Genomic DNA, 9,406 nt, shown 5'->3' with positions numbered 1-9,406 from the left:
TGCTCCCCTCCTGCCATGCGATGCGAAGTACACAAGATTGCTGTCAATACCGCAGTTTCATTATTAAGCAAGGATGCTCTTCTCTACGTCATCGTTTGATTACTTCAAAGATCGTTTTTATGTTACCAGAGTCTCCACCAGAGTTGTAATGTTAGAGTTGCCACTGAAGTGGTGAGTGACTCACCCGTCTGCCGACGCACCGTAAAGTTGGCGTCGTTTATTTATGGGAAAAATTTGTGTTGCAAGCGTTCGTTGTGTGTGCATTAGCCCTTTTTCGCGTTGCTATATTTTCTTTAGAGATTCATAGTGTTAAGATACATAAATGCCTTGGAATATATCACAAAACACGGCTTGTGATCGAGGCATGCAAACGACAGCACAATCTGGCTGTTTTCCGATTGTCTTATGACGTCATATGTTCATCATAAAATCCAGATCCAGCCAGATGGTGCATAACCACCTGTGACTCAATGAACGTTATGGGTCTAGGTAGGTAGGAAGGCACCCTACAAATATAAAATATATCCGCCTTATGTAGGTACGTGCGAGGCAAAACTCTTAAAGCAAAGACCTCCGCTTGTCTGGTAAAAAATGCTATCAGCCTATGTACAGAAAAAGCACACACACCTTCTTCCACTATGTAACTCCCTTGCCGACAATGTAACTGACGCACTTAGCGCAGACAAAATTGAATACAGCAGACAACAGACACGTCACGCTCGCCACTCCCCGCAGCACCGGCGGCGTCACGACCAGGGGGCGCAAGGTCCTGTAAGTTCGAAGTGCACTGCAATGGATTGCCGCTTGAGGTTGTCACGCACTTCATCATGGTTGTCGTTGAAGTCTACACTATCGGCTCACTGATTACATACGTCTCTCACTACGTTGATTTATTATTGGTATGAAGGCTCAGTTGGTTACAGCGCCTGCCGTCCGATTCGCTCACCTGTGGCAGGGTGGGATGGAGTCGCTTTAGGCTCTCGCCATTTGCCCTTGACAGGTGTGGCCTGCGGCCGGTGGCAGCGGTCGCGCTAAAGATCGGTTGTCATCAGGGGCAGGATAAACCATGCCGAGCGTTGCGGCACGTTAAATTCTCGCCAGTAAATTCTGCTGTTGCCTGGAATTGCGCAATCGATGGTACGGGTCAGGGCTCACACAACAAGCGCTACATAGCCTGGCTCTGATGCCAGAAATCCATACATTCAGAGAGTTCGGATCAAATTTTAAAAGAGGCAGCTCGATATTCGTGCCGTCTCATTGTGTGTAATGCTCGTATGTTAGTCTTCAGTTTCCATGGTATTGCATTTTAATAGCTTGCCGCCTGGGCTTGCAAAGCCCATCATTATGTTTGTCAAAAAATTGTACGTTCCTGGCACGCTGATCATGTGCACCTACCTAGAAATGGCTTGTTGACTATCCGCACGACTGATTCTAGTCTCCGTTTGCCTCTCATCATTACGTCCGTGGTCTGGCGGCGAGTTGCGCAAGCGCATTAGAGTCTTGGCACCAGTGACGTCACGCTAACGTTAAGCGAAAATAAAGCGAGAATCACCAGCCCGTTTTACCTTGTTCTTGTTCCGCCATTGTTCGGTGCAAATATGCTATTAGTTGGTTATATTTATTTCCATCTTCTTCTCGTCTTTTCCAGCACAGGCATTTTTATTAACACCCTTTTAAAACGCTCCCTTGTCCAATTCCGTGGCTCACTATACAAACTTTTCCAAAGTAGATCATTTACGCCACATTTCAACAAGGCCACAACATGCCATAGCGTTAACTAATCTACAACTCGGAATACGTTATCAACTTTTTCCTGATGACATCTTTTTCATGTTACACATTCCAGCTGCGATTCATGCCGATTTACTCTTAAGAGAGTAGATAGTGTGATTGCTGGTAAAAAATCCGGAAAATAGAGAGATATGTGCGTTCATATTCGTTATTCGATTATTTTTTTTGTAACCAGCGCATGTTTCCGAAACACCAACGCATCTATCCCTCCATTTTCCTGTTTTTGTTCTACGAGGAATGAAACTACACCTGCCGTTTTATTTAAACGCATAATGTTCCTCCCAATTTCACTTAACAACCTACGTGATTTTAATTTCCCCGTTATTGGAGAAATGGTTTACCTACGTGCCAAAAACTTGGACACCATGGAATGGTTGGGCTTCGAAGGCTTTGAGCTAAAGTTATTGGGATAAACCAATATTTCGCCTACACACAACCGGATATTGCCGTGTAAACCCTCATTATGTGTGCGGCAACATCGTCGCATTTGAAAATGACGTATCCCAATATGCATGGGGTCGAAACGTTTAAGGACACAATTCACTGCTGTGAAAGTCAATTGAGAGCTTAATGAACTACCAAACACTTCGAAACAAAACATGCATGTACATGCATCTGTTAGAGCGCCCAGTGTCTGCTCCCGCCTGAGTTAATCTGAGAAATACTGTCTGGGATGACATTTTAATTGCATGAACTATCACAAATTTTCATTTTTATAAGCCTACACCATACCTATGCTCCTAACTTGTGAATTCTCGTCGCATCTAACCCACGTCACAATTACTTTCGGAATGAACAACGACCAGAAATGAAGCGAAATGGATGTGATATGATGATGGCAAAATGCGACTTGGGGATTAGTTATTGGGATTAGTTGTTGGGGACTTAATTGGGAATTTAAGGGGAAGTACAACTTACTTCAACGCATCGTACCGAAGTGCTGGGATGATTGCTCTGAGTTCAGCGCATTGCCAAGAAAGTTCGATACGAACCCACTGCGTCATAAGGTACATGTTCTTTGTCATCTATCATCCAGCTCACCTGTGAAAATTAAATGACGTCCATATACAACGTCATGGGTTACATTCTGGTCAACTCCTAAGAGGTGGGCGTGTACAGGAATTCCGTGCGAATTCGTCAGCGCAGCCGGTAACACCGTTGGAGGCGTCCGTTCACTGAAATCTGACCGTGACCGTCTATCAGTGGTTAACGGCCGACCTATAAAAGCGAAAGCACCAAGGGAGTAGACACCACTTGTACTGCACACCCGGCCATCAGAGCACACTATGCAGGTAGGTACTGAAATAATATCATTGATATGGTGTTCTGTTTACTGCTGGACAGTCTATTTCAAACCATATTCGCTCTGGGATTAGCGATTGTACCTTGAAATGCACAGATTTATGGTAGCAAATCTGCGCTGTTTAAATGACTGCTTGATCCGTCTAACATCCCCTACGACATTGCAGGGTTTCGTCGTTTGCCGCCGTGTTGGCCGTCGGCCGCCGCCGCCCCAAGCACCGGAGACGCCGGGCTACAAGCCAGCTCCGGCCCCCCTACCACCCGGCACCCTCCTACAAGCCGGCCTCTTACCACCCGGAGCCCCAGTACCAGGAGGAGGCCAAGCCGTTCGCCTACGACTACGCCGTCAACGACCACTACACCGGCACCAACTTCGCCAAGAATGAGGAGAGCGATGGCCACAACACCCAGGGATATTACTCGGTGGCTCTGCCCGACGGGCCGTGTCCAGCACGTCAAGTACGTCGCCGACAACTACGGCGGCTACAACGCTGAGGTCACCTACGAGGGAGAGGCACAGTACCCGAGTACCACCCTGCTCCTGCCTACAAGGCTGCTTCCCCGGCCTACAAGCCTGTCCACAAGCCTGCTTACGGCCATTCCACCCCGACATACAACCCTGCGGCGTACTAGTTTACAGTGCTAGAACGGGTGCCCATTGAAATATATCCGTAGGTGTGTCATGATGCTTTTCGTTTCTTTCCACGCGTTACTTCAATGAAAAATGTGTGTTAAATGTGCGGGCTGGACGGAGATAATTATGGGCTTTTACACCGCTTAAGTATGTCTCCTCCGGCTGTGATAAGCGACGTCCTCTTAAACCGAAGCTATATACCACAATAATGTCTATAATGACCAGCTAATGATGTTCGGTCATGGGAACAGCGTTGTATCTATGGAATTTCTTTAAATTATCTAGATGATTGCGCTGGAATTCAACATGTTATTTCAGGAAACAAAATTTCTGTATTGATTACAAGAGGTAACCTATGGGAGTATCACGCCGATACTAACTGACAAGTGGTCTTACAGGTGGTCCTACAGGTGGACAGGTGGTCTCAGCACATGATTTTATTACACACCTCTGACCGTCGACCGTCTAAGGGCTGAGCAAACTTCCTCCTTGGTCGTTGGACGACGCCCAAAACGTGACAAGCGTGTATACTACGCATACAGTGCCACGAGGACATCAAGTTGTCATTTTATGGGGTTATGTGACTCTTGATGTCTGTATAGGTCATTAAGTCATGGTGAAGCCTACCTGAAGCGCCTACCGTGAAGACTCGCAAGATATTGTTGCTTCCACTCGCCAAGATCGCAGTTGTCTTCCTTGTCCTGAGGTATTCTAGAGCAATTTGTTCCCCGACATGACGACTGAAGAGTTAAGTTAGATATGCCTTGCAAAGCTGCACCAGATCAATATCAGACGTTTCGTGCGGCCAATTTAGATGTGCCGCAGCGTACTTAAGTATTCTAAAGCAATTTGTCCACTGACATGACGGCTGGACAACTATGTTAGGCATGCTTTGCGTGGTTAGTTGCACCGGATCACCAGCAGACGTTTTGTGAGGCCAATTTAGATGCGTCGCATCAAAATATGTTATTGTCCATTTAGAGCCACTGCCCCGCCGTGGTCGGCGACTCGCGCTCAATCCACTCCCTGGCGCTTCTGTTCAGGAGGTGCGCCGCGCCGGCGCCGCGACGGCTCGGTCCGGGCTCCGCCGCTCGAGCCGCCTCGGGTGGGCCGGCGGTCTTTGGTGCGCCTCGCCGGCGCCAGCTCGCCTCGGACGTTCGGTGGATGTCGAGGAGGTCTGTCGGCACGCGTCACTGCCATCGCCCCCGCGGCTCCTCGTGCGCCGGCTGACCATCTCGATACCGAGCCGAGCTGAGCTGGCGGTCGCACGCGACAAATAAACCGAACACTGCCTGCTTGTTAGCGACGGATGTTGTCCCGCGTCGCACGTGCTGGTCTGTAAAGAGCTTCAGTGCTGCTAGGCTGTACCTTGTGTTGGTTACCGTGACAGAAAACGTTGGCGTAGATGTCATTATTATCTTAGATACATACAACGGTTTGCCCCTAGGTATTTGGGAAAATGACTTTGTGACAGGACAGCTTGGGTGAACGCCAATCATCGCTCCATATCTTTGAAAATCAGCTTTCCGCGTTACTAAGTGGAAATACCAATTGCTTTCTCTGCATCATCACTCGCCGATAGGACAAAACCTAGCTTTCATCTTAAGTTTCAAGTTGCTGATGACCTGTAAGTGTTGTCTGACTGATGAATTGCTAGTGTAACTGACTGATGGGCTGAAAATGTGACTCACTGATAATTTGCCAGTGTGGCTGACTGGCGACCTGCTGCTGACTGACTGATGACCTACCAGTGTGGCTGACTGATGACCGGTTAGTGTGACTGTCTGATAAAGGCTAGTGTAGCTGACAGATAAGCTGCTTGTGTAACTGCTTGATAAACTGCAGGTTAATGACTTGCAAGTGTGACTCAGTGGTGACCTGCTAGTGTGACTGACTGATGACCTGCTGGTGTGACTGGGGTGAATGTCCGATATGGTACCACGTCGTTGAAATGCCAGTTTTTCCTTCGCATCATCTTGCGGGGATAGAACAGAGCTCACCATCTTCATCTCAGATTCCAGGGGCTGATGACCTGTCAGTGTGATTGATGGATGGCCTGCTAGTTGAGACTGACTGATGATCTACTACTTGTCACTGACTGATGACCTGCTAGTGTGATTGGTGACCGGATAGTGTAACTGAAGACCTGCTAGTGTGACTGACTGGTGACCTACTAGTGTGACTGACTGATGACTTGCTAGTGTGAACCGCTGGTGCTTCAAGTGATGTAGTTTTTGTCTAATGGATAATCGGCCGTCTGATCAATTAGGGCCGAATGTGCATGTTTGGAAAGAGTGTGACTCAACACTGTCTCCTCGTTCCAGATCAGTCATGTTTTAATGTGTAAGGACGATTTAGTCCAAACATTGCTTATGCCCTGCAACGTGCACTACAGTTCTTCTGGAATACGACACCGCCAGTATCATCACATATCATGAGAGCACAGATGTCTCATCTTCCCAGAATGCATTACTTGTCAATATGTGTATACCTACAGAAAGACCAGCATAAAAACATTGTTTTATTCAAACAGTCCTCGTGTGCACAACGAATGATGTCACACCACCAACGCACAATTTTAGAACGCCAACACAACTTGCTCGCTTCTAATACGTCACATCCGGCTTCAAGCTCGGAACAGCAATCTTGTGGGAGGACTTGTAGGCAGAGATCTAGGACTTATGCGGAGAGGCCTCTGGTCTGTCTCCCGGGGTGGCCATGGTATCATGGCCAAGCCATGATTAGCCCAGAAAACCGTATTCGATACTAGCGCCACGCATTTTGCGCGCTGGGATCACCCTCCAACAAGCCTCAAAGCTCTCGCTTTCCCCACTACTGGTACTTGGTGGGTTAAGTATGAAATATATGTCATGAAGAGCACCAGCAAAACACGGCTAGACAGCTTTTAAACTGACTTTTTAGTAAAGAACATTATTTTTTGGTAAATCTCAAAGCTGTGCAGTTATGAGAATGCTCCAGTAGACTGGGTTATGTTCCAGTTTGTTATTACTAACGCATCATTGTTATGTCGATTCGCAGTTTATATGCTTTTTGCGTGGGAGATATCGGGTGTGTTGGTTTAGTTTTGCTGGTACTGAAGCATTTCTTTGGAACAATTACTTGCATTAGCATGCCGAAGACTACATGGTCACGCACAAACATTTGTGATAGGCCACCCAGCTCTAAAGTCTCACTACCAACTGCCGACTACGGGAAAGCATTGAGCTACATCAGGTGGCTGAGCGAATCGAAGAAGAATCTCAGGACCGCGACGGTAGAAATCGGGGTACTGTTGACTAACGAAGCGATCCCTGTTCATGATCTTAAATATGTAACAAAATTGATTGAGAGAGACTGATATCATCCCAACAGAACTATCAGCAAGAAATCAAAGAAAGAAAGTGAGTGACCCAGCAACGCCGCCACCGCGAAATTCAGCAAGCTTCTTGATGTCGCGCAATGCAAGTGCAAGCCTCAGTGCAGCTTTCCATGCCCAGTTGCTTGCACAGTGTATCAGGAGGAGGTTGCCATGAAGGACTAGTGCAGTCACCGGAAGCTTACCCTGGGGTCATATGACCGGGATACGATTGTGACAAGGGAGGCTCGCGAGGTGCGGAGGATGGTCAAACAGCTTCAAGGGCGTCGTGGCTCGGCCGCCAGTGAGGCGGTGTCTGCTGCTGAACCTGAGTCGCCTTCCCCGCCGACTGCTGAGCCCGCGCCATCTGCTGAGCCAGCGCTGGCTGCTAGTGCTGACCCCAAGCCTGCTCCAGGACTAAGTGGTCTCAGCGTTGGCGATTCAGCCGAGAGCAACGGATTCGTACACGGTTTTGTACATGGTAGAAGGTGGCGACGACGCCGATTGTTCGTTCCGGCTGAGACCGCTGTCACTGTAGACTATAACGCCAACGATCTGACTGACACCGCTCTGGCGGATGACAGCTACGATGGCTCGAACCGGGCCGCTGCCGCTATCATCAACGCCTTTCAACAAGACAGAAGAGACGGACAGCCTACTTCAAATCAAATCTCGTAGATCCTAAGAAGATCTGCTGCGCAAGAGACAGCGCGAGAAAGGAGACAGCTCGTTAAAATTGTGTAGCACTCCACGAGTCAGGTTTGAACATCCCTTGCTCCGACGGCCGTGAAGGCGGTGGCTACATGAGCGACACATATCCAGACGAATGCCGTCGAAAAACACGTGGTTAAAATTACCTCCGTTAAAACGTCACGACTCGAAAGAATGTTGTTTATTGAAGTAACGCAGGACAAAAAACGAAAAGCACCATAACGCAAACATGAATAAGTTTGAATAACCAGCCGTTCTCACCCTGCGACTAGTATGTCACAGGCTTGTATGCCGGGGCGGGATGGCTGTAGGCGGGCTTATAAGCCGGAGTGGCAGCCTTGTAGGCAGGGGCGGGATGGTACTCGAGGTACTGGGCCTCTCCCTCGTAGGTGACCTCAGCGTTGTAGCCGCCGTAGTTGTCGGCGACGTACTTAACGTTCTGGACACGGCCGTCGGGCAGAGCCACCGAGTAATATCCCTGGGTGTTGTGACATCGCTCTCCTCCTTCTTGGCGAAGTTTGGTACCGTTGTAGTGGTCGTTGACGGGCCGTAGTCGTAAGCAAAAGGCTTGGCCTCCTCACTGTACTGGGGCTTCGTGGTGGTAAGAGGCCGGTTTGTAGGCCGGAGCAGACTTGTACACCGGTGTATCCGGAGCTGGGGCGGCAGCTGCAACAGCCAGCACGGCGGCAACGACGAGTACCTGCAATGCCGTAGGAGATGCGTTATCAATGACTCGCTCATTCCAGCATCTCTGTTATATTTCCGACCACGGTGCTTTTGTCGAAAAAAATAGCTAGCATCCGACAAGTTGCTACATCAACAATATAGCTCAAGCACATGCCTGCATGTTATGTTTTGGTGGCCGAGTATGCAGTGAAACTGGTGCCTGCTTCTGCAGTACTTTCGGTTTTATAGGTCGGCCGCCAACCACCGACGAAGGCCACGATCATTACCTCACTGAACAGACTGCCTCCCGGCGCGTTATCATCTGCTGGACTGGTGTCAACATGGATTGGCACGGATCAGTAGTCACTCCTTCATGCGTGCTCTCCTCCTGCCATGCGATGCAAAGTACAAAATATTGCTGTCAATAGCGCAGTTTCATTATTAAGCAAGGATGCTCTTCTCTACGTCATCGTTTGATTACTTCAAAGATCGTTTTTATGTTACCAGAGTCTCCACCAGAGTTGTAATGTTAGAGTTGCCACTGAAGTGGTGAGTGACTCACCCGTCTGCTTCGACGCACCGTAAAGTTGGCGTCGTTTATTATGCGAAAAAATTTGTGTTGCAAGCGTTCGTTGTGTGTGCATTAGCCCTTTTTCGCGTTGTTCCTATATTTTCTTTAGAGATTCATAGTGGTTACGATGCATAAATGCCTATGGAATATATCACAAAACACGGCTTGTGATCCAGGCATGCAAACGACAGCACAATCTGGCTGTTTTCCGATTGTCTTATGACGTCATATGTTCATCATAAAATCTAGATCCAGCCGGATGGTGCATAACCACCTGTGACTCAATGAACGTTATGGGTCTAGGTAGGTGGGAAGGCACCCTAAAAATATAAAATATTATCCGCCTTATGTAGGTACGTGCGAGGCAAAACTCTAA

Source organism: Pollicipes pollicipes, unplaced genomic scaffold, assembly GCF_011947565.3.
Source record: "Pollicipes pollicipes isolate AB1234 unplaced genomic scaffold, Ppol_2.1 Scaffold_3671;HRSCAF=4307_pilon_pilon_pilon, whole genome shotgun sequence".
NCBI lineage: Eukaryota > Metazoa > Arthropoda > Thecostraca > Pollicipedomorpha > Pollicipedidae > Pollicipes > Pollicipes pollicipes.
This window is presented reverse-complemented; position numbering follows the sequence as displayed.